The sequence below is a fragment of the Cervus canadensis genome, chromosome 29, assembly GCF_019320065.1.
Source record: "Cervus canadensis isolate Bull #8, Minnesota chromosome 29, ASM1932006v1, whole genome shotgun sequence".
Classification (NCBI taxonomy): domain Eukaryota; kingdom Metazoa; phylum Chordata; class Mammalia; order Artiodactyla; family Cervidae; genus Cervus; species Cervus canadensis.
Genome location: NC_057414.1, coordinates 39,619,177 through 39,645,636, shown reverse-complemented (window position 1 = coordinate 39,645,636; position 26,460 = coordinate 39,619,177). Strand labels below are relative to the sequence as shown.

Genomic DNA, 26,460 nt, shown 5'->3' with positions numbered 1-26,460 from the left:
CCGCCGCGGGCCCGCCCCCTACTCCGCGCGGCCAATCGCGTGTGGCCCCGCCCCGGGCACGCGGCTCCGTTAGAATCCCTGGGACCAGCCGGGGGCGGGCAGGGCCGCCGGCTTCCGGCTGCCCCGGGGCGCAGGGGTGGGGGTCGCTGGCACGCGGGAGAGGACCCTGAGCTTCTCCCGGCCGGGAGCGTCCGGAGCCGGCCAGCCGAGTCTGACGGGTCTCCCGCCATTTGAGACGCCGATCGGGCACGTTGCCTGCACGTAGAGCGCTACCAGGCGCCCCAGGGTTTTGATCAACCCCGACTCTAGCCTTTCCCAGAACTAGCCTTCCTCGGCCAGAAGATGCCCCCGGGCGAGGGAAGAACCGGTAGGGGAGCGGAAAGGGCTTTGGCGTGGGAAGAGTAGAGACTGAATTCCTTAAGATTTGCCAGCTCTAAGACCTTGGCTACGTTATCTGTTTTCTTAGACTATTTCATCCTTTATTAAAAAAAAAAAATTGTGGAGCCTTCTGGACAAGGATGAAGATACCAAGTGGAGTGTTTTGAGCGCGCGTCAACCGGCCGAGGGTTGTGATTTCCATCTTTTAAACGCGAGTCCAGACATCGTGCTCCTCCCTTCTAAGGTCACTCGGAAGCCCTAGAGAGCCCCGGACCAGAGTCCATTTGCCATGACGCTGCTGCATAACTCCGGTCTGGCTGAGCTCTGACCTCTGCGACAGAGAATGGGCATCTCCGTCTGCTGTAGAAGCCCTCAGGAGAATTCAGTGGAGGACATGCCTGACACTGAAAATCCCTCTTAAAATGCCACTGTACCAGATCAGAATAGAGAAGATCAGAATAAAGGTATTACTAAGTCTGTTTACCCTAATTCTGTCTGAAGGTTGTTCGCTCCCTTTGCTGCAGACCCCTTCCTTGCCTTTCTGCTCTGCTCTGTATTGCCCTGCAGGGTGCAGTTTCTCAGGCTTCCAGGACAGCTGCCTTCATTCAGCTTTGGGTTTGGCGAAACGGAGACAGAGGCAGGAGACTGGAAGGTAGAAGGCAGGACAAAGCCAGGTTATTTCTCTTACTCGTGGTTCCAACTTCCCAAGGATGACCCTCTCCCCCACTCTCCCTTAATTCCACGCCCTCCATTTGTCCCTCCAGCTTAGGAGTGTGGGCAGCTTCTTGTTTTTGCTAATCTTTGGGTCGCCTCATTGTCCCCTGTTGGGTTTCTCAGCCCTTCCATCACTCCTGTCATTGTGTCACCAGTTCGGGGCACTGGATTTTCTGGCTTACATACTTAGAGTGGTTCCTGTTTGCCTAGTTGGACCTTGAGTGATACACCCAATATTATACCAGGCACTTTGTAGACATTATTTCTTAGACCTCACAAGTCTTATGTGGTAGATTGTATTGTTCCCATTTTACCTAGCAGGAAGTTGAGCCTTACAGGGTTTTATTACTTGCCCAAGTTAATCAGCATGAATCCTATCTCATCAAATCTAGCTTGAGCATTTCTCCCTGCATTTTAACATCTTTGCAGTGGGGATACTTTTTTCTCTAATGGACACCAGTGTGAAGTTTTAGGACTATCAAGAAAGTATAAGATGGCCCTTCTGATATTCGGATAGTGATGATTCCAGCAGAACCTAAACCATTGCTATTTTAAGAAGAAGAAGAGGAAGAAACAGGCCCAAAATGGAGCCATTTGCCCTCAGGACAGCAAATCAAGGCTTAATTGCAGTTTCATTCTTTCCCAGCAATGTGTTCTATAAACAGAAAATCTAAAATTTCCTGATCAGTACTCGTCAGGTAATCTGCATAAAAGACCCCTTCTGTCCCCTTTCCCCTGAAAAGAAGTTAACCTGGACTGAAGAAGTTCTTTCTTTGCTAATAACTTCCCCACTCACTCCTCCTTCCTTTTGTAAAACCCTTCCTTTTTTTTTTTTTTTTAAAACCCTTCCTTTTTTGTACAGTTCCTTGGAGCACTTTTCTGTTCCCTAGATGGGATGCTGAGTCATTAGATAAAGCCAATTAAATATTCAAATTTACTCAGTTGAATTTTGTTATTTATCAGTGCTTAGAATGAGACATGCTTAGATGCTCACATGGGGCCACTTTGTGACCACAAAAATGACTTGGCCTTTCTCTGAGTGATTGGTGGTGGTTTTTCTTTTTTGGTTTGGTTTTGATTTGTTTTGTTTTGTTTTTGCCACACCACGTGGCTTGTGGGATGTTCCCCAACTAGGGATTGAGCCGGGCCCCCAGAATCAACCACTAGGCCACTAGGGAATTCCCAATTGGTGCTTCTTTATGGAAGATACAAATCTAGCCCTGTTTGAATCTTCCTGCCTCCTAGGTAAGCATTGTAAAGATACCCAGTCTCTGAATTGCCCCTGCTTCTTGACAGCCTTCAATCCAGACATAGTCCCCACTTCCCTAATCCCTCCACAGAACCAGGGGAAAAAGCCCACATTTAAGGACACACACAAGATGTTCTCAGGATAAGCTCTCCTAACTGCCTGCTGGTTAAATAAGCCTGACTTTTTTTGACTACAGGTGTGTTTCTGGTGGTCTTTGGTCAAAGGCTTTGACAACCTTAACCAATTTATTTTGCTTCTATTTTCCATTTTTATACATATAAAGAGTGATACATGAAAAATCTATGTCACTATGTCAGTCTCAAAGAGCTCTTTAAATAACTAAACAATTCCAAGAGATAAGGAATCATTGTGTCAGAACTTGGCAGCATTTTTTATTTTTAGGGTTGCCTAAAATAATGGTTCTTCTTACATCTTGTGCTCTTTTGAGTGAAATCCAGTTGCAAAAGCAGGACTCAACTCCCGTTCTGCCCATTCTACCCATCCACTGGCCTTGCTCTATCCACTACAGCACCATGCTGCCTCACTGGGAACTTTAAATAGTTGTTAAATGAATGAAAGGGTAGATATTATTAGCTCCGATACATGCATACAAAGAAACTGAACCCAAGAGAAATAAGTCACTTGAGATCAAACAGCTTGCAAGTCACAGAGCGATTCTGACTGCAAAGCCAGGGCTCTTTTCCGTCATACCTACTGCTACTGCTGAGGGAGCCCTCCCTGCACAGAGCATCCGAGGGGAAACTCCAGGACCAGCTTAAATGAAGCTGTTACCAGTTCCCATCTGTCAGACCCATAGTCCGTGCTGAGTTCTTTGTGAAGGAATTGGGACTTTAATTGCTGAGTTGGCGTGTGTGGAGGAGAGAGGGTAGAGATTTACTAGGCAAATATGTCTGTAACTCGTGAATTTGGCCTTGGATTATGAGATTCCTAGAGCAGGGGAAGGACAGACTGGAGATTAGAGACATGAAAACAGTGGCCTCTGTCCCAGTACTAGTTAGCTGTTCCAGGCCATTCCTCACGTCATCCCCAGGGCTGGAGGCCCAAGCTGGGATGAAGCATTGCCTTTTTTTATGTTTTTTTTTAACTTTTTAAAAAGATTTAAGTATAGTTAATTTACAATGTTGTGTTAGCTTCAGGTGTACAACAAAGTGATTCAGTTATGTTGTTTACTCATGAAGTCCTGTCTGATGCTTTTGTGACCCCATGAACTGTAGCCTGTCAGGCTCCTCTGTCTCTGGAATTCTCCAGGCAAGAATACTGGAGTGGGTTGCCATGCCCTCTTCCAGGGGATCTTCCTGACCCAGAGATCAAGCCCATGTCTCCTGGAAGTCTCCTGCATTGCAGGTAGATTTTTTTTTACCATTGAGCCACCTGGGAAGCCCTGATTCAGTTTTATATATATATATATATATTTTTTTTTTTTTTCCAAATTATATTATTCTACTTGCATATATACTTTCTCAGATTCTTTTCCATGATAGGTTACTATAAGACATTGAATGGAAGCATTTCCTTTTGATTCAGCTCTTACTGTTGGCATTTGGGGCCTCAGTGATGAGGGGACAAGGAGTGGGCTGCTGTGGGAAATAAAGCCAGCCAGAGCTCTCAGTGAAGAGACGGCTGTTTGAAGGCTAAAAGTGGGTGTGTGGGGCTGCACTGTAACTTACTTGGCATTCTGTACTCATAGCAACACTTCTGTTGTGAAACTCGTGTTCCAATCACTTGTCAGCATCTCCCAGTCTCTTGATCTGTGGGTTGCCAGAGGGCAGGTCCATTTCTCATCCATCTTTCTAGTTCCAGCCCTGTCCCTGGAGCTGTGGCGTTAGCACCAGCTTGGTGTCTATACTGCGAGGGTCTTGTTCAAACAAAATGGGCAGGGGGCAGGGTGGGGGCGTCGGGGAGCGGCTTCCCTGGTGGCTCAGTGGAAAAGAATCTGCCTGCCGAAGCAGGAGACACGAGTTTGATCCCTGGCCCGGGAACTAAGCCCAGGCACTGCAACTATTGAGCCTGTGCTCTCGAGCCCAGGAGCTGCAGCTCCTGAGGCCTGCACGCCCTGCAGCCTGTGCTCAGCAACGAGATGCTACTGCAATAAGAACGCTGAGCACTGCCACTGGAGAGTAGCCCCCGCTCATCACAACTAGAGAAAAGCCCAGGCAGCAACAAACACCCAGCACAGGCAAATAAGGAAATAAACAGAAACCAAAATGGGGGATCTGTTGGCTCATGGGATTCAGGGAAGGGCTGAACACTCGATCATGCAAAAGGCGGGGAGACAGGCAGGATGTGAACGCCACCAGTCCAATCTTTCCATCCCTGGTCTCTGCCTTTTTCTGTGCGTCAGCCTTATTCTCTCCTTGTAGATGGCTTTTCCCCCACATAGCAGGAGATGTCCCACCATTTCCCATCTACTAGCTTCTGTGCCTAGTCGCTCAGTCGTGTCCGAGTCTTTGCAACCCCATGCACTGTAGCCCGCAAGGCACCTCTGTCCATGGGGATTCTCCAGGCAAGAATACTGGAGTGGGTTGCTATGTCCTCCTTCTCCAGGGGATCTTCCCAACCCAGGGATTGAACCCAGGTCTCCCACGTTGCAGGCGGTCTCTTTACCATCTGAGCCACCAGGGACTGGGTACATTTCAAACCTTGTTTCTCCTCCACTGCCCACGTGCGCCTCGGGTGCCAGGCACTGTAGAACACACTCCTATCAGCAGAAGACTTCTGATCCTGCACTTTGGTGTCACAAAGTGAGCTGAATCTGCTTAGTGGGCATTCGGCAAATTTCTGGAAGCCATGCCCACTCAGGACAGTTCTTAGTAATTAGACAGGGAAGTGGCTATGAACGATACACATCTATAGCAGTGTATTTATACACCTCCTCCCACTGATCGACTACACAGCTGCTGAACTCAACAGTCGGAACTGCCAATGGCCATCCCTCCTCCGCGTGATGTGAGGGGAAGAATGGTGGAAAAGGCAGCAGAAAAACTCAGCCAGGGACTTCCCTGGTGGCCCAGGGGTTAAGAATCTGCCTTGCAATGCAGGGGACACAGGTTTGATCCCTGGTCAGGGAACTAAGATCGCACATGCTGAAGGGCAACTAGAGAGTCTGGCACAGATCCCACATGACTCAACGAAGGTTCCACGCGCTGCAACTAAGACCCAATGCAGCCAAATAAATACATAAATATTAACAAACAAATAGCCAATTGAATGCAACAGGAATTTTGGGAATAAATTAATATAATAGTAAAATACTAAAAATCACAACAGCCAGTAACAGGAATTGGTTAATTAAATGATGGTGTGACAGCACCACAAAGAACAAATTTCCAGACTGTAACAACACAGAAAAGCACTTATGGAATAATGTTAAGTGTGCAAACCCACAAACATACACAGATATTCCTTGACTTTCAGGTTTATTCCCATAAATCTATCAGTAGTTTGAAATCATACAACTCAGATTGTCTTTTAATCCGAGTCTTTTATTTTTTTTATTTTATTTTTTTTTTATTTTTATTATTATTTTTTTTTAATCCGAGTCTTTTAATTGAGATAACACACCTGGTCTCAGGACTTAATGAAGCTCAGGTTGCTCATGTCTCATCACAGAAAGAATTCAGTGAGAGACCAAGTGATTTATTAAGAAGTGGACTTATTTAGAGAGATACACGTTCCATAGACAGAATGCAGTCTGTCTCAAAAGGCAAGAACGACCTTGGGAGAAACACACTCCATAGACAGAGTGTGGGCTATCTCAAAAGGCGAGAGGCCCCAAGATACAATATGCTTAGTTTTTATGGGCTGCATAATTTCATAGGCTAACAAATGGGAGGATTATTCTGGCTATTTTAGGAAGGGGATGGAGATTGCCAGGGACTGGGCCATCACCCACTCTTTGGCCTTTTATGGTTAGCCTGTGAACTGTCCTGGTCCTGATGGGGGTGTCATTTGAGGCTCAAGGTCTACTGGAAGTCAACCTGTCTGCCATCTTGGACCTAGCTGGTTCTAACCAGTTTTTGTCATGTCCTATGGTCATGTCAAGAGCATCCTCAGTGGCTCAGAGGTAAAGAATCCACCTGCAATGCAGGAGACTTGCAGGAGATGCAGGTTCGATTCCTGGGTGGAGAAGATTCCCTGGATAAGGAAATGGCAACCCATTCCAGTAGTCTTGCCTGGGAAATCCCATGGACAGAGGAGCCTGGTGGGCTACAGTCCATGGGGTCGCAAGAGTTGGACAGAACTTAGTGACTGAACAACAATAACAACTATTTTCTAATAAAGGGTTGAATATCTCATGTAATTTATTGGATACTGTACTGAAAGTGAAAAACAGAATGGTTGTCTGGGTGCAGAATGGTTGGAAGTGTATCAGTTTTTTACTCTTGTGATCACATGACTGACTGGGAGTGGTGGCTGCCACCGCCCAGCATCATGACAGAGGCTGCATATTACTAGTCTGGGAAAAGATCCAAAGTCAAAACTCAAAGTATGGTTTCTACTGAATGCATGTTGTTTTCCAACCATCATAAAGTTGAACATCTTCGCTCACTTCATTGTGAGCTGGGGACCACCTATACACTATGATTACATGCGTGTGTGCTAAGTCTTGCTTCAGTTGTGTCTGACTTTTTGCGGCCCTATGGACCATAGCCTTCCAGGCTCCTCTGTCCATGGGATTCTCCAGGCAAGAATACTGGAGTAGGTTGCCATGCCCTCCTCCAGGGGATCTTCCTGACCCAGGAATTGAACCAGCGTCTCTTACATCTGCGTTGGCAGGAAGGTTCTTTACCACTAACGCTACCTGGAAAGTCCGTGTACTATGATTATGTTGAAGCAAAACATTGAATAACATTAATGCAGATTGGAGGTAAACCTGAGAAATGGAAATAAATCTGTTATGATGGCAGAATTATTGGTTAAAAAATATATAAACTGTCAAAATATGTAAGCACCATGAAATTCACACGAACATTAAAAATAGCAGTGATAAAAAAATAGCTGTGATATACATTTTTATATAAAAGTATTCATGAAATTTTAACTGACAATTGCAACATAGTGTACATCATAATTATGTTAAAACATCAGTGTGATTATGTATATGTAAGAAATTGTATAAAAATAAACACTGTTAACATTGGTTAGGCCTGAATGATGGGATTATAGTTTTTATATTTTAAAGTTTTCGGTATTGTCTGATTTACTTTTGTAATCAGAATTTAAAATATAGTCACTTCTATTAAAGAAAAAAGACTTCCAATGCAGCAGATATTAGACAAATGTCTCATAATGCAGGAATGACAAGAATTTGGCCCAGTAACTGTGGCAGATTGGCTTATTTCCAACTATTCCACTCCCCCTATAATAAGATTACAGGCCTAGCCCCTATGCCTGGAGACTTTTAATGCCTCTCATTAGGCAGTGAATATTTACCCATCTCACTGACTTTGAGCTTGGCAGAGGGACTTGCCTTGGCCAATGAAATGTGAGCAGGCATGAGATAGACAATCTATATTCTAGCTGAGGATTCCTGCATTTGTGTGTGGCATGCCTTGGCCTTTTCTGCCTGTGCCACACACCATGAGAAGAGCATGCCCCAGGGAAATGCTGCTTCTTCAGCCTGGGTCCTAGAATGGGAGACACCCAAGTCCAGTTGAACACAGCTGGCCTGGTAGAGGACAGGTGACCCAAAGACCTGTGAGTGAGAAATGAATGTTCACTTTTCTAAACAACTGCATTTTGGGGTTGTTCGTTACACAGCCTTGCCACAGCAAGAAGCTGACTAATACTCCAGACCTTGCCTTTTTTCCCCAAGCCCTGTGTTCTTTTTTGAATAAAATTTTATATGGCTGAGAGTAACATTAGGGAGAACAACCATCTCGGTTTTGCTGAATGATTGAGGGGTTTCCTAGGACATGGGACTTTGAGATTTTCAAAAATAGCTTTATTGCGATATAATTTACATGCCATACAATTCACTCATTTACAGTGTACAGTTCAGTGTTTTTTTAGTATAGTCACAGAGTTGTACAACCATCACAAAAATCTAATTTGAGAACATTTTCGTCCCTCCTCCTAAAAGAAGTTCCAGGCTCATCAGCAGTCACTCCCTACTGTTCCCCTCCAGTCCCACAGAAACCACTAATGTACTTCCTGTCTCTGTCAATTTGTATATTTGGGATATTTCATATAAATGGAATCCGACAGTACAGCCTTTTGTGACTGTTTATTTCTTAATTAACATAATGTTTCCCAGGTTCATCTTTGTTGTAACATGTATCAGTATTCATTTCTTTTTATTGCTGGGAAAAATTCAGTTGTATGTGTAGACCGCATTTTACTCATCTATTTATCAGTGGTGGACGTTTGGGTGTTTCCACCTTGGGCTGCTGTGAATAATGCTGCTATGAACATCTATGTACGAGTCTTTGTTTGCATATCTGTTCTCAGGTGTTTTGGGTGTATGCCTAGGAGTGGAATTGCCGAGTGATATGGTAATTTTATGTTTAACTGATTGAGGAGCTGCCAAACCATTTCCTACAGCTGCTCTGAGGTACATTCCTACCGGCAGTGTAAGAGGGATCCAGTTTCTCCACATCCTTGCCAACACTTGTTATTGTCCATCTTTTCTATTACAGCTATCCTAGTGGGCACACATTGGTGTATCATAGTTTTGATTTTCTTTTTTTTTTTTTTTTTTCATAGTTTTGATTTTCATTTCCCTAAACGACTAATGATGTTAAACATCTTTTCGTGTGCCCATTCCCCATTTGTATACTTTCTTCGGAAAAATGTCTATGCAAATCCTTGGCTCATTTTAAAATTAGGTTATTAGTCTTTGTGCGTTTGAGTTGTAAGGATTCATTATATATTCTGGAAACTAGACCTTCCTCTGATATACAATTTGTAAATATTTTCTCGTCTGTGGGGGTGTCTTTTTACTCTCTTAATTTGCAGCAAGAAAGTTTTAACTTTTGATGTGGTCCAATGAATCTATTTTCCTTTGGTCACTTTTGCTTTTGGTGGCGCGTCTACCAGCTTCCTCGTTCGTAGTCAGCATCCCTAAGCAGTTATGGTGGGTTTTTTTTAATCACTGAAACTGGATGCCACCTGCCTTGAAACTTTCCTCAACATTGTGCTATAGGCACTGTAGTGGCTAAAAGCCCCTGCTCTGGAGACAAACTGCGTGGGTTCAAATCCCCGCTAGAGCAGCCACTTAATGACGGTGTTTTCCCTACCCTAGGATCACTGCCAGGTGAGCACAATGCTGGGTGTTCAGTTAGTCGCTCAGTCGTGTCCAGGTCTTTGCGACCCATGGACTGCAGCACGCCAGGCCTCCCTGTCCATCACCAACTCCCAGAGCTTGCTCAAACTCACGTCCATTGAGTCAGTGATGCCATCCAACCATCTCATCCTCTGTTGTCCCCTTCTCCCGCCTTCAATCTTTCCCAGCATCAGGGTCTTTTTCAATGAGTCAGTTCTTCACATCAGATGGCCAAAGTACTGGGGCTTCAGCTTCAACATCAGTCCTTCCAGTGACTATTCAGGACTGATTTCCTTTAAGATGGACTAGTTGGATCTCCTTGCAGTCCAAGGGACTCTCAAATCTTCTCCAACACCACAGTTCTAAAGCATCAATTCTATATCAGTGCTGGGTGTAGGTGAGAGAAATCAAGAACAGGGATAGATGGGACTTCCCCGGTGGTCTGCTGCTGCTGCTGCTGCTAAGTCACTTCAGTCGTGTCCGACTCTGTGCGACCCCATAGATGGCAGCCCACCAGGCTCCCCTGTCCCTGGGATTCTCCAGGCAAGAACACTGGAGTGGGTTGCCATTTCCTTCTCCAATGCATGAAAGTGAAAAGTGAAAGTGAAGTCGCTCAGTCGTGTCCGGCTCTTCGTGACCCCATGGACTGCAGCCTACCAGGCTCCTCCGTCCATGGGATTTCCCAGGCAAGAGAGTACTGGAGTGGGTTGCCATTGCCTTCTCCGTCCCCGGTGGTCTAGAGGTTTAGAATCCGCCTGCCAATTCAGGGGTCACAGGTTCGATCCCTGGTCCGGGAAGATTCCACATGCCGTGGAGCAACTAAGCCTGTGTGCCACAACTACTGAGCCTGTGCTCTGAAACGAGAAGCTACCACAATGAGAAGCCTGCTCACCGCAATGAGAGAAAGCCCACATATGGCAACAAAGACCCAGCGCAGCCAAAAAGAAATAAATACATAAATTTTTAAAAAAGAATGAAGATAGACCAGGAGGACAATTAATATAGCTTCTTCTGTGTATCCTCATAATGGATTGGACTTAATGGAGGGCCTGAACAGATCTAGAGTTCAGGATGTGGACCATACAGGAAACTCTGGCACATGACTTCACCACATCTTATCAGTTACACCTCTTTTCCAGTCACTGTTGCCAACTTCCCTTCACATAGAAGCAGCCTGACTGCACCCAGCCCACACTTCGCACCTCTCGGTTCTTGCTCTGGGGCTTCTCTGACCCCTCAGCGGGGGATACTTGGAGCCCTATTCAACACTAACACTTGCACACCCTAGAAGTGGGTGGAACAGATGCCCCTGGAGCCATGACTGACCAACAGGGATGGAAGCTAGTGAGTAAATGCTTACACATTTGTCCTTCACCTTGTTTCCCCAAAGATACCAAAGGAAGGGGTGAAGGATGCTGAACACGTATAAACAACAGCTACCCACGTTTTTTACTCAGAATCTTTAGAAGGATCCCAGGAATCTAGATGTGTAATAAGCTCTGTAGGGGACTCCCATGCAGTCTAAAAAAAAGTTTGCAAAACACAGAATTAGGGGGAAAAAAACAGAATTAGGGCATTTTCTGAAGGAATTTACATTATAAGAGGAGCAGAGATTACAATGGAGAAGGAAATGGCAACCCACTCCAGTATTCTTGCCTAGAGAATCCCGTGGACAGAGGAACCTGGTGGGCTGCTGTCCATAGGGTCACACAGTCGGACACGACTGAAGTGACTTAGCATGCATGCATGCACTGCACAAGGAAATGGCAACCCACTCCAGTATTCGTGCCTGCAGAATCCCAGGGACAGAGGAGCCTGGTGGGCTGCCGTCTATGGGGTTGCACAGACTCGGACATGACTGAGCGACTTAGCAGCAGCAGCAGCAGCAGAGATTACAGTTCTGGCAACTTGAACATTCCCTTGTGTCACACAAAAAAGCATTATATGGCTGTCTGTCTCCATCTCCATGTCATTTATCTCTTCTGACTTGGCATCCCCATCTTAGGTACGCCCAGCATACGTACATGAACTTCCTTCCCAGTGTCTCAGTAAGATTACTGCTCTCTTCCTAAGGAAGGCTCCACTCCTTTTCCACAGGAGAAGGTTTTGCTTCTGGGTTCCTTCCTGTATCCTGTGGTCTAAAGAGAGCAGGGTCCTGGACTTCAGCCGGAAGGGCACTGATGTTTGCTTCCTGCCAGCCCAACCCAGGTGATGAATGGCTTCCAGGACCCAGAGCAAGGATGCCTCAGTAGACCCACCAATTTTAGCTCAGTTGGAAGAGTGAAAGCCACAGGGCCTGCTGGCTCCCTTATTAGATTTCTTCTTAAGTAAGTACATCTTTCAAAGACTTCCCCCCGCCAAAAAAAAAGTTTCTAGAGGCAGTAAAGATAAATGTCTAAAAAGATGTTTTCCCCATTTGCATAGCTAGCTCTCTTCTCAGAAAATATTGCTTCCTGCACTGCCTGGGTCTTGGGCACATCATTAATCCACATCCACTTCCTTTTTTTTGTTTATGGCCACACTGCACAGCATGCAGGATCTGAGTTCCCCAACCAGGGATTGAACCTGTGCCCCGTGCATTGGAAGCTCAGAGTCCCAACCACTGGACCACCAGAGAAGTCCCAATCCATGCCCACTTTCAATGGTTACTTGGCTTATGACTCAGGGAGTGGTTTTCATTCAATTCTTTTGATTTAGAGTCTTCTGATAAAGTCGATAGTGGTGGGGTTGGGGAATTTGGTACTTCTTCCTGATTTGGCTCAGATGGTAAAGAATCTGCCTGCAGTGTGGAAGACCTAGGTTCGATCCCTGGGTTGGGAAGATCTCCTGGAGAAGGAAATGGCAACCCACTACAGTATTCTTGCCTGGGAAATCCCATGGACAGAGGAGTCTGGATAGTTCATGGGGTCACAAGGAGTCAGACACGACAGAGCAACTGACATTTTCACTTTCCTGATTTGCAGGCAGATCTGACTTTGGCAGAGGTAGAGGCTCCCCAGTTTCTACAATAGGAACCATGTCTCACATATCTGGTCATGTCTTTCCCTTACTTAAAACTCATCCATGTTTCCCAGTTGTTGTTCAGTTGCTAAGTTGTGTCTGACTCTTTGTGACCCCATGGACTGTAGTACACCAGGCATCCTTGTCCTTTACTATCTCCCAGAGTTTGCTCAAACTCATGTCCACTGAGTCAAAGATGCCATCTAACCATCTCATCCTCTGTCGCCCCCTTCTTCTGCTGCTCTCAAACTTTCCCAGCAGCAGGGTCTTTTTCATGAGTTGGCTTGTTTGCATCAGGTGGTCAAAGTATTGGAGCTTCAGCTTCAGCATCAGTCCTTCCAATAAATATTGGCCTCACATTCAGGCCCTTCATGATCTGGCCCCTGCTTGTCTTCTGTTTTGTTAGGACTCTTCAATTGCACATGACAGAAACCGATTTTCTCTTTGTTACTGGGTCAGGTGAAAAAGTATTTGAAAAGTCCTGAACAACACTGACTTCAGGCATAGCTGGATTCAGTAGTGCACATGTTTTTGGGAATGTCATTTCTCTCCATCTCCAGGCTCTGTCCTCTGTATTGGCTTCCTTTTCAGGGAGACTCTACTATGTGGCAGAGATGAACACCATAGTGACTTCAGGTTTATAACTTGGTAGTTTATTAAGCTCAATGGGGAGTGAATGCAACTTGTCCAGAAAGTTCCAGGAAAGTTCAGAGGATGCCTGTCATCAGTGAGGATAGGTCATGTGCTCATCCGTGGACCACCCTTGTGGCTTACTGTCCACTCCTGATGCTTGGGGGTGGGGTCACCCAAGTTGAACGACCTTTTTGAGAGTGATGTATGAGTATTTACAGAGAACATTTGGGATGACATTATTATAAGAGGAGGATATGGCATGTACCATCACCTAACAAATAGCTGTGTTCCTCTTCTTCTTTGTTAACAGAAACCAAATTTTGCTGGGTAGCAAGAAGCTAAGGGAAGGAGAGCCCCTCACTCAGCCGCAGGGCATGAATCATAACTGGTTTAACCCAAGCCCTGGAATCACCGACTCAGTGGACAGGAATCTGAGCAAGCTCCGGGAGATAGTGAAGGACAGGGGAGCCTGGTGTGCTGCGGTCCATGGGGTCACAAAGTTAGATACAACTTGGTGACTGAACATCAACAACAAAGCCCTGGAATCCCGTTCCTACTGCAGTGACTGGTTTGTGGGTTGTGACTTGGATTTAGCCACTGAAAACATAAAGGGTAGGCTGCTGGAGGACTCTTGGGAGATAGTTTCCTCCCTGAGAAAATAAGTGATGGTACCTCCCTGGCAGTCCCGTGGTTAACACTCCGCACTTCTGCAGGGGGCGCAGGTTGGAGCCTAGTCAGAGAAGCCTCTGCCCACCTTCCACACTGGGAGCACAGAATCTAAGTCACTGGACTACTAGGGAAGTCCAAAAGCAGTGTCGTTTACTTAGAAGAAATTTTTAATTTTAATTATATCCAGGATTTCAATTTTTTCCTCATGGATTGTGCCCTTGGGGTCATATCTAAAGTCGTTTAGAAACCTAAGGCCATCTAGACCTTCTCTTATGTTATCTTCTTGGAGTTTTATAGCTTTGCATTTTACATTGAGGTCAGTGATCCATTTTGAGTTAACTTTTGTGAAGGGCAAAAGGTTTGTGTCTTTCTTTTTTTGTTTGTGGATGTCTAGTTGTTCTATTGATTGAAAAGACTATCTTCCATCCATTGTATTGCCTTTGCCCCTTTATCAAAGACGAACTGACCACATTTATGTGGGTCTGTTTATATGCTCTCTGTTCTGATCTACTGATCTATTTGTCTATTCCTTCATCAATAATACACTGTCTTGATTACAGCAGTTTTACAATACTGAGTCTTCCTATCCATGAACATGGAATATCTCTCCATTTATTTAGCTCTTTGATTTCTTTCATCAGGTTGGGTAGTTTTCCTCTTATAGATGTTTTTTTTCCAATTATTTTATTGTGATAAAATACACATAAAGCTTATCATGTTAATCATTTTATGTTTATGGTTCAGTGGTATTAAATACATTCATAATGTTATACAACTGCCATTCATCTCCATAAATCTTTTCACCTTATAAAATGGAATCCCTGTACTTATTAAACAAAATCCCCTTATTTTCTCTCCTGCCCAGCCCCTAGCAATCACCATCTTACTTTTTGTCTCTATATCAGTATTTCCTTCCTCTTAAAGACTGAAAAGATGCTAACTAGACTTATTGTGGTGATGATTTCTCAATGTACACACACATTGAATCATTATGTTGTACACCAGAAACTAACATAATGTTATATGTCAATTACACATCAATTAAAAATTTTTTAAAAGACTGAATAATATTCCATTGTATGTATACACCCCACTCACTTATTCTTCTGTCGATAGACACTTTGTGTTGCTTCCACATACTGTAAATAGTGCTACTATGAACATGGGTGTACAAATATCTCTTGAAGACCCTGCTTTCAATTCTTTTGGGTGTATACCCAGAAATGGAAATTGCTGGGTCATATGGTAATTCTATACTTGATTTTTTGAGGAAATGCTATACTGTTTTCCACAGATGTACCATTTACATTTTTACCAATAGCACACAAAGTTTCCATTTCTCTACATCCTCATCAACACTTATTTCCTTTCTTGTTTGTTTGTTAGTATCCATCCTAATGGATGTGAGGTGGTATCTCATTGTAGTTTTTATTTGCATTTCCCTGCTCATCAGTGGTATGAGCCACTCTCACAATCTGTCTTTTGATTAGTTCCTTTAGACCACTGACATTCAAAAGTGGTTACTGGTATAGTTGTATTCATATGTACCATATTTGTTACTGTTTCCTACTTATTGCCCTTCTTCTTTATTCCTATTTTTTATATTCCATTCTTCTACCTTTCATGATTTTAACTGAGCATTTTATATGATTCCAGTTTCTCTCCTTTCCCAGCATAAAGAAAAATCTTTTTTTTAGTTTTTTAGTGGTTGCCCTAGAGTTTGCAATATACATTTACAACTAATCCAGGTCCATTTTCTTTTTTAAAGATTTTGGCTAGTTTTATTTTTAGTTATACTGGGTCTTCATTGCTGGGTGTGGGCTTTCTCTAGTTGTGGTGGGAGGGGCCTAGTCTTCATGCACTGCCCTGGCTTCTCATTGTAGTGGCCTCTCTTGTTGTGGAGCACAGGCCCTAGTTGCAAGGGCTTCAGTAGTTGCAGCATTCGGGCTCAGTAGTTGTGGTGAATGGATTTAGTTGCTCCGTGGCATGTGGAATCTTTCTGGACCAAGGATTGAACCCATGTCCCCTGCATTAGCAGTAGATTCTTATCCAGTGTTCCACCAGGGAAGTCCAGGTCCACTTTCTAATAACACTATACAACCTCATGGGTAATGAGTTTTTCTTTTTTTTTAGTATTTTTTTATTTGGCTGTGCCGGGTCTTAGTTGCAGCATTTGGGATCTTCAATCTTCCTTGAAGACCATGTGGTGTCTAGTTCCCTGACTAAGGATCGGAACCCCGGCCCCCTGCCTTAGGAGCCTGGAATCTTAACTGTTGGACCACCAGGAAGTCTCGGTAACGAGTTTCCTATAATATCAGAATAATCATAACTTCTCTCCTGTTCCTTCACTGTTATTCGTGTCACTTATATATAAACATACATTATGGGTGTGTGTGTGTGTATACATATATACTATTAATTTGAACAAACTGCTATCTGTTAGATCAATTAAGAATAAGAAAAATGAAAGTTTTAATTTTACCTTCATTATTCTTTCTTCCATATTCTTCCTTTCTTGATGTAGATCCAACTTTCTGACCTATATTATTTTCCTTTTCTCTGAAGAACTTCTTTTAACATTTCTTAGAAATGGCAAGTCTATGGGTTTGGTATCTGACATTCAGTTGGGGAACATCATTGCTGTTTCCAGTATTTCTTCTGCTCCTTTCACTCTTTCTCCTTTTTCTAATATTCCCATTCAGTTCAGTCGCTCAGTCATGTCCGACTGTGACCCCATGGACTACAGCACGCCAGGCTTCCCTGTCTATCACCAATGCCCGGAGCTTGCTCAAACTGATGTCCGTTGAGTCAGTGATGCCATGGCCATGCGCACTGAACTGCTAGCAACTCATCAACTACCCTTCAGGCTTCCCTACCTGCATGGGCTCCCACGGAGGGTCCAGCTCGTGGGTTTCTGCTCAGGTAGATCTGATTCTCTGTATTCACCTGTCTGTCTCTCCAGCTTGGGGTGCGGCAGTTTGCTGCTCTCACTTCTGCGACCTCACTGTCACAGGTCCCTGGCCCTTTGCGACCTTCCGTCACTTGCTGTGACCTCACTTCTTTTACACATCTAAGAAGAGTTGCTGACTTCTCAGTTTTCTCAGCTTTCTATTTGCTGTTAGGACAGACTAGCAACTTCCCAAAAGACCATGATCTTTTATACACGTGATCTTATCCTCCATTACAGGATGTTCTGCATTCACTTCTGTGGGGCTCCTGCACTAAGACTGATCACATTTAGTTAGTAAAGGATTAACCGAATTGGGGATACATTTCAGTTTTATGAATATTCTATCTACTTTTGTTGCATCCTCGTTTCTTAGGCATGAGCATTCTGGGCTCTCATTTCTCTTTATTATTTTTATTTTTAAAGACTTAATTAAAAAAAAAAAACTATTTATTTGACTGTGTTGGGTCTTAGTTGCAGCGTGTGGGTTCTCTAGTTGCCCACATTGAGTTAGTTGCCCCACAACATGTGGGATCTAATTCCCTGACCAGCACCCTCTGCATTGGAAGGTAGATTGTTAACCATTGGACCACCAGGGAGTTTTCCATTCCGGAGCTTTTGAATGAGAGCCTAGAAGGTCTCTGTCTCAGCCTTTGGGCTATGGGATGTTTTATTCTGCCGTTTGGAAGTTTTGAGCTTTAACTCTCCCACCTCCAACAACGACAACTCCCATCTCCCACCCCATACATCTTTACAACACAGCAAGTGCCCTTTGTTTCAGGCAGTCCCTCTTTCTCTAAGTTAGGAGTCTCATGGTCTCCTAAACACCATGAGACTGTAGAAGACTTCACTCCCAAGTTTCGGGACTTCCAGGAATGTCCAGCTCCTCATGACCACCAAAAGCTCTGCTGGCTTCTCTTCCTCCCAGTAGTGTTCCTTTGCCTGAGCTAAGCTTTTGTGCCCAGAATTGGCAAATCCCTCCAGAGAAAAATATTTGACCTGTGACTCTCAGCCTATTCAGGAATGAAGGTTCATGTCTGGAATCTTTATCTCATTCATTCATAGCTTTGCATTTATTTATAACTCTGCTGATTTAAAAAAGATGATTCTTGCAATTTTCTTATTTTTTTGTTTTGTTTGTCTTCTAATTTCTGCAGTGGGAGCACTGGCCGGCTGAAAATTTCTATATCCTGGTTGCAAACAGAAGTCTTTTGATCTTTTCTTATATTCTCTAAATTTACTTTCATTATCTCTTCAAATATTTTTTTTCTCCAACTTTATATTTTTCTTTCTGAAATCCTATTATCTGGATATTTTTACTTCTACTTTTACTAATTTTTTTTAATATTTTCAATTTTTAAAACCTCTCCCATCTGGGAAAGTTATTCAAGTTGGTCTTCCCGTTCACTAACATTTTCTTCAGCAGTGTTCATTCTATTTATCCCAAGTACCTGGACTGATCAGCACTTCTTGTTTTGAAGGGCTACTAAGAATTAATGATTGCTATATTCATTCATTCACATATTCATCAAGTATTCACTGAATGCCTACCTTATGCCAGGCTGGGTTCTAGGCATGGGGAATTCAATCGCCATCTATGCAAAGTAGACTTAACTAATTTAAACCTCTAGCTCAGATTCACATGTGCAACTGGCTACTTGACATCAGACGCAAGTCAACATGTCCAAAATTGACCCAGGGACCTTCCCCTAATCAGTATTCCCTTGGGGGCAAGTCACAGAATTCCAGGTCACACTAGTTTAAGCCATAAACCGAAGTTAATGGCTCAGTTAACTGAGAAGTCCAGAGGAAGAATGGCTTGAGGCCTGGTGGATTGATATTAAAGGTTCAATGATATTGACAGGACTCAGTATCTATTTTTCCATTTCTTGCTTCTGCTTTTTTCTCTGCTGACTTCACTTGTGGGATCTTCATCCTGGACCAGAGATTGAACATAGTCCCTCTGCAGTGAAATGCAGAGTCCTAACCACTGGACTGCCAGGGAATCCCCTCTGCTGACTTGACTTCTATGCTTACCCTCCCTCACATGGAGGTGAGATAATCACCAGCAGCAACAGGCTTCCATGCTTCCAGCTCAGCATCTCCAGCAGACAAACAGAGGTTTCTCTATCCCAATAATTCCATCATCAGCTCCAGGCTTGCGTCTTGTTGACTCTCCTTGGGTTTTGTGCCTAGTTATGACACAATCATTGTAATTTGGAGAAGGAATCTTTGGATGGGCCAGATCCAGGTCTGAAGCTCACTCTTGCAGCTGAAGTTATGTTCTGCTAGCTTTGCAACCCAGTACAATTAAAAAAGCCTCCTCCCTGAGTGCTCCATCAAATGTTTGAAGGGGGACTCTCATCAGCCTGGCTTAGGACTCACGGTCTTTTCCAAACCAATGTCTGTGTCCTATTGGTAGGCCTGGATCTGGAGTTGCCAGATTTAATGAATAAAAATATGAGTATAAGGAAGATCTGGTATATATATACAGTGGAATATAGCTCAGCCATAAAAAGAATGAAATAACATTTGCAGCAACATGGATGGACCTGGAGATTGTGATACTGAGTGAAGTAAGTCAGAGAAAGAGAAATATCCTATGATATCCCTTCTATGAAGATTCTAAAAAGAAATGATACAAATGAACTTATTTACAAGACACAAACAGACTCACAGTCTTCCAGAAGGAACTTATGGTTGCTGGGGGTAAGGATAGGGGGAATGGATAGTTAGGGAGCTTGGGACAGACAAGTACACACTGCTATATTTAAAATGGATAACCAACAAGGACTTGCTGCGTAGCGCAGGGAACTCTGCTCAATGTTATGCGGCAGCCTGGATGGGAGGGGAGTTTGGAGGAGAATAGATACATGTATATGTATGACTGAGTCTCTCTGCTGTGGACCTGAAACTATCACAATATTGTTAACTGGGTATATTCCAGGATAAAATAAAAAGTTAAAAAAAATGAGACATTCAGGACTTCCCTGATGGCACAGTGGGTAAGAATCAGCCTGTCAATGCTGGGGACATGGATTTGATCCCTTGTCCAGAAGGGTTCCACGTGCAGCCAAGCAACCAAGCCTGGGAGCCACAACTACTGAAGCCGATGCACCTAGAGCCCATCCTCCGCAACAAGAGAAGCCACTGCAATGAGAATCCCGTGCACCGCAACTAGAGAATAGCCCCTGCTGTTCACCACGAGAGAAAGCCCACATGCAGCAATTCAGACCCAGCACAGACAAAAAATAATAAAGTAGTGTGTACATGTCAATAAAAAATTTTTTAAAAATGAGACAGTCAGCTACAATTGAATTTTAGATAAATAATGAATAAAATGTGAAGATTAGTATGTCTCAAGTTTGCATCCTGGTACTGGTGACCTCACCTGGGTCATACACCAACCCCACACTGTGGGGGATGAGATCAGCCACACCCAACCACTTAGTTTGGGTGTGAGCAGCACAATCCCAAAAGAAAAAGTGGAAGTGCTGTTTCCAGAAAGAAGCTTGGAGTTGAGCGGCACAGATGATAGTTGACCTTGACCCTGTGCACATCCGGTTCACTGCAACCCATTAGCCCTCCCCCAGCTCCTTTATGGGCTCCCTTGATTTTAGGAATACAGGCTCTGCCCTCAGCCCCGGGGGGATAAATTAGGATTACTCTAAACTACAAATGATATATATATATATATTTTTTTTTTTTTTCCAAATGATTGATGTTAAAGGAAAAATCATTCATTACATTTGTTGATGATCACCAGGTGGACTTTTCCAAGGAGCTACTACGATGGGGGTTTGTATTAGGGGTCAACTTCAAACACAGTGAAGAAAAGTAGGGATTTATAGCCAAGGCTCAGGGTCGGGGTCAGTGGATGGAAAATTACTAAGTGGAAAACTCAGAGGGTAAGGGCGAGATTCTGGCTAGACCGACCCAACAGATTCTTGTTAAAACTGAACGATGCAGTGATGAACACACAAGTCCAAAAGTCAGGGCACAGCTGAGAAGAGGCTTCAAAGGACCTGGATTGGAGTTTGTCAAGGAAGACTTTTTGTCACGGATACAAATCTTCCTAGCTCCCTTGGCGTTCAGCGATGGTCAGGCAGCCAGCTCTGGCCCATGAGAGGCAATGGGAAATTTGCTGGTGAGTTTTTGAAGATCTTGCCTTCCAGATAAAAAGACAGAGCCCCTGCACCTCACTGCTTACTTGTAACGCTGGTGTGAGCACATGATATTTGGAGCTATGTCAGTCATGAGACAACAAACATAGGACTGAAAAACCGGCCCGCAAGAAGGGACGGAGCTGAATAGTGGGAAGAGTCTGAGAAAACTCAGGAAACTCTAATCTCTGGGCTTCTTCTGTAAACAACAGTCTTACAGTTCAGCCTCTGCCTTCTGGTACTTGCAGGACACATGCTCCCCAGTTGATCTGCTCCTCTCCAGCCCCCCTCCCCGGCCCCAGCCTGCTTTTCTCCTGATGTCCCAGGGCTCAATGAATAATACCAACACCTTTCCTTTCCTGCAAACCAAAATTTCAGTGTCATCACTGGAGCCTCCCTCTCCTCCCCCATTTTTGTTGAATATCCTCAGGGACTGTGGACTCTGCCTCCTTTTTACATTTCCACGTATGTTGTGGTATTGCTGGCAGCTCCTCAGTTCTCTCTCGGTTCATTCAAAGGCTTTCTATCTACCTCGTGCCTCTACTCTTTTTTTCCCTGCAATATATTTTCACAGTTGTCTTTTCAAAATATAAATCCGATAATATCAACCCCTGCCCTACCCTGACCCCCCGCGAATGTTTAAAACCTCCTCTTGTTGCAGCAAGGGGGAATCTCTTCCAGGGTCTGAAAGGAGGCTTATTTCCACTGGGAAATGGATTGTCCAAGGAGATACACAGGCTAACCAAGCAAGAGACTTTATTGGGAAGGGGTCCCTGGGCAGAGAGCAGGAGAGTAAGGGAACCCAGGAGAACTGCTCTGCCGCTGGCTCACAGTCTCAGGCTTTATACTGATGGGATTAGTTTCCAGGTTGGCTCTGGCCAAACATTCTGACTCAGGGTCTTTCTTGGTGGCGCGCACATTGCTCAGCCAAGATGGATGCCAGTGAGAGGGATTCTGGGAGGAGGTAGGACATGTGGAGTCTCCTTTTGACCTTTCCCGGATTCTCCCAGTTGGCAGTAGCTTTTTAGCTCCTAGTGGTTCGGAGTTCCTTACCAGGACCTCCTGTCGTAAAGTTACTCTTGCAGACGGTTGCTATGCTGCCTAGTCTGGGTGGGCAGTTTCAGTTAGTGTATTTCTCCTAACACTTTTGCTCTTAGAAAAAAGACCAAAATCCTTAACAAAGCCTTTAAAACCCTGCGTGCTTGACCGTGCCTCAAGCCATACCTCACCCATGCTACTTCCCTCTTATATGAGTCTGTCCCCTTCTACTACAGAACCTTTGTACATGCTGGGATGCCTAGAACCATCTTCTCCACCTCCATTCCCCTTCTCCACTCCGGCCCTGCCTTCAGATCTCTCCAGTACCCTTGCTTTTCAGGTGTGTCTTTTCCCGTCCTCAGAGACCCTCCCATTGCTCTCAATACCTAGGAGATGTCCACAGGTAGTCATCTATGGATATGAGAGTTGGACCATAAAGAAAGCTGAGCACCAAAGAATTGATGCTTTTCAACTGTGGTGCTGGAGAAGACCCTTGAGAGTCCCTTGGACTGCAAGGAGATCCAACCAGTCAATCCTAAAGGAAATCAGTCCTGAATATTCATTGGAAAGACTGATGCTGAAGCTGAAGTTCTAATACCTTGGTCACCTGATGTGAAGAGCTGACACATTAGAAAAGACTCTGAGGCTGGGAAAGATTGAAGGCAGGAGGAGAAGGGGACGACAGAGGATGAGATGGTTGGATGGCATGACCGACTCAATGGACATGAGTTTGAGTAAACTCTGGGAGTTGGTGATGGACAGGGAGGCCTGGTGTGCTGCAGTCCATGGGGTCACAAAGAGTTGGACACAACTGAGCGGCTGAGCTGATGATGAACTGATTTCTTCCCTGCTTTCCCTGGAATCCCACCAGGATTCCCTTCAACAGTTGAGATCCCTCCCCTCTGGAACAATTCTGCCACCTTCCTTCTGTGAACGCAAGTTTTCAAATCAATGACCTGCTAATTCTCCCATAGCAGTGAGAACAAAAGACAAATTAACATTTTAGTACATTATTTTGACATACGAATAAGAAGGCGATTGAAAGAAGTGAAAGTGTCAGTCCAGCTCAAAAGAGCAGGGACTGACTCTATTGGGGGGCCATTAGACAACCCCAGATACGGAAGGTCCTTGAAATGCCTTGCTTAGTTACCCAGTTGTGTCCAACTCTTTCGTGACCCCAAGGACTGTAGCCTGCCAGGCTCCCCTGTCCCTGGGACTTCCCCGGCAAGAATATTGGAGTGGGTTGCCATTTCCTTCTCCAGGGGATCTTCCAGACACAAGGATCAAACCTACAACTCTCTCCTAAATTGGCAGGTGGATTCTTTACCACTAAGTCACCTGCGAAGCCCTACTGGTAACCTAAAGAATGAGGAAGTTGGAACCAGGAACAGAGAGAGAAATGCACTCCAAGCAGAGGGCACTGTATATGCCCAGCCTCCTCCTTGAGGGGTCCCGGCGTGCTGGTGGTGAGAGACAAGAATGAGGGGTAAGGTGGGCTGTGAAGGAATGGATTCTGATTCTGAGGGCAATGGGAAGCCAGTGGTTGGGTGGGGGGGGCTTTAAGCAAGGGAGACACTGCACCAGATTTGCTTTAGAAAGATCATTCTAACGCTGAGTGGAGAGTGGGTTGCAGGGGACAACACTGGGGTAGGGAGATAGAGGAGGATGAGGATGGTGTTAGATTAATTCAGCAAGGAGGCCATTAGACTGAGGGGGCTCTAATGCTACACCATCTATGGAAAGTGAAAGTGAAGTGAAAGTGAAAGTCACTCAGTCATATCCAACTCTTTGTAACCCCATGGACTATACAGTCCATGGAATTCTCCAGGCCAGAATATTGGAGTGGGTAGCCTTTCCCTTCTCCAGGGGAGCTTCCCAACCCAGGGATCGAACCCAGGTCTCCCACATTGCAGGAGGATTCTTTACCAGCTGAGCCACAAGGGAAGCCCACATCATCTATGGAAGCAAAGCCAAATCTAAGCCAGTGAATACCTCAAGGTTATGAGAGCAGAACCTAAGGACAAAGAACCAACTACATTTAAAATTATAGCCAATCAATACTTTCCTTACCTTGCTTTCAGTTTTTCTCTATAAAAGCTTTTCTTCAGTTCCTATCAACAGAGCACTTCTAACTGCTTCCAGTTTGGCACGGCCTTATTTGAATATATTTTTGCTCAAATAAATTCCCTAAAAAGTTACTATGCCTCAGTTTATCTTCTAAGTGTTCTGGTGTCAAAACTGGGATCCAAAGGAGATGCCAAGTTGCCGCAGGAGCAAGCAGCCAGGCAGAGTGACCCACTGAGCCCATTGGGCTCACTGCTTTCTTCCTACCTCTGGAAGTTGTAGGTAAGTTACTTTCTTATTTGAGCTTCGTGGTTTTTGGGTTTGAAAGAACTCTCTGAATTTATTTGAGGATTTCTTTCCCTGGACTAGGCCTGGGGATCAGCTGACTTAAAAGGAACTGGACTGGGGGAGTCTTCCCTGGTAGTCCAGTGGTTAAGACTCCCTGCTTCCACTGCAGGGGGCACAAGTTTGATCCTGGTTGGAGAACTAAGATTCTGCATGCCACATGTCATGGACAAAACATAAAAGAAAAAAAAAGAGAGAGAGAGAAAGAAAGAAAATTTTCCTTGAGTCCAAAAAATCTGGGACTCCTCTACCTGCGGTCCTGGCTAACAATATGTATAAATTATGGGCCCTGTATTATCTTATCAAAGACAACCTTGAATTACAGTGGCTGTAGCAGGAAATTTTTAACCTAGATAAGCATATCTTTACAAGGTGCTCCAGAGGAAAAAGAGTTCTAAATCTCCCCCAAAACAGTATGGTGCATTTTTTTTTTTTTTACTGGTATTCAGAAGCTTCTTAAAAATGAAAGGAATCAAAATTACTTCTTTAAAAGATTCTTTACAAAACACAGTTGAAAACTTTAAGCAACAAATTGACGGTGAATCTAAAAAGAAGTGCATACTGCCTGACTTGACTCCAACTGTTCCTTCTGGTATCCCTCCCCTCCCTAAATTTCCTGAACCTACTAATCCTTTTACTCAATTGCTTTCTATTTTCTAAATATATTTATTTATTTGGCGGCTTCCCTGCTGGCTCAGTGGTAGAGAATCCACCTGCCAACACAGGAGATGGTCCAGAAGATTCCCGGAGAATGAAATGGCAACCCACTTCAGTATTCTTGCCTGGGAAATCCCAAGGACAGCAGAGTCTTGTGGGCTACAGTCCATGGGGTCGCAAAAAGACTCAGACACAATTTAGAGACTAAACAACATCAGCGTCAATACCTTGCAGGGAACTGGTCCAGGATTATGGACCGTTTTTTTCAGTAGTCTACAGCCTCCTTGGGAGCAAGGAGGCTTTTGGGCTCTTTCTTTTGGGCTTCCCAGGTGGCCCAGTGGTAAAGAATCTGCCTGCCAAGCAGAAGATGTGGGCTTGATTCCTGGGTTGGGAAGATACCCTGGAGGAGGGCATGGCAACCCACTCCAGTATTCTTGGCTGGAGAAATCCATGGACAGAAGAGCCTGGCAGGTTGCAGTTCATGGGGTCGCAAAGAGTCAGACATGACTGAGCACGCATGCATATGTTTATCTGGCCGCACCACGTCTTAGCTGCAGCACGTGGGATCTTTAGTTGTGGCATGCAGGATCTGGTTCCCTGAACAAGGGTTGAACTCAGGCCCCCTGCATTGGAAGCATGGAGTCTTAACCACTAGACCACCAGGGAGGTCCCTCAGTGGTCTTTTTTTTTTTAAATAACTTTATTTATTTTTGGCTATGCTGGGTCTTTGCTGCCGCATGGGCTTTTCCCTAGTTGCAGCGGCTACTCTCTAGTTGTGGTGCATGGGCTTCTCACCGTGGTAGTTTCTCTTTGGAGCACAGGCTCTAGGGTGCGTGGACCTCAGTCGTTGCAGCTCTTGGGCTCCAGAGCACAGGCTGAGTAGGTATGGTGCGTGGGCTTAGTTGTTCCAGGGCATGTGGGATCTTTCCAGATCAAGGAGCAAACCTGTGTCTCCTGCATTGGCAGGTGGATTCTTTACTGCTGAGGCACCAGGGAAGTCCCCTCACTTACCTTTGAAAGTGAGGCCCTTTGCTAAGCCTGGAATACCAAATGTAACCATCTTTTCTCCTGGTCAAAGGCTGAAGCCGAGCCATCATCAAAGTTCTCCAGACCCTCAAGAGAATCCTCAAAATTTTTATGAGGAATTTAGAATTCGAACTAGAGCCTACCATATGGGGCTCCTGGACCTCTGCCAGTTTATTCAAATTAATCAGGATGTGGTAATGCCCCCAAATGGATGACTGAAGCCAAATGGTAAGATCCCGAAACTGATGATAAAGACCTACATACAAACCGTGGTTTGCTACAGATGGCCCAA

The 26,460-nt window shown here is 44.6% G+C and overlaps 1 protein-coding gene and 1 long non-coding RNA gene across 2 annotated transcripts in view; one reads left to right on the top strand and one right to left on the bottom strand.

Annotated features, from left to right (window-relative positions):
• The first annotated feature begins 77 nt into the window (after positions 1–77).
• On the top strand, positions 78–24,286 carry LOC122431162. The gene is made up of 3 exons (XR_006266451.1): positions 78–842; positions 23,391–23,562; positions 23,990–24,286. It is a non-coding gene; the product is annotated as an uncharacterized LOC122431162 (long non-coding RNA).
• The window catches only part of LOC122431160 (translation initiation factor IF-2-like), a 39,926-nt gene continuing 14,376 nt past the window's right edge, over positions 911–26,460 (bottom strand). The window contains exon 3 of the mRNA XM_043452288.1: positions 911–1,023. The gene's annotated coding sequence lies outside the window, so the exon portion shown is untranslated. The remainder of the gene's footprint in view (positions 1,024–26,460) is intronic.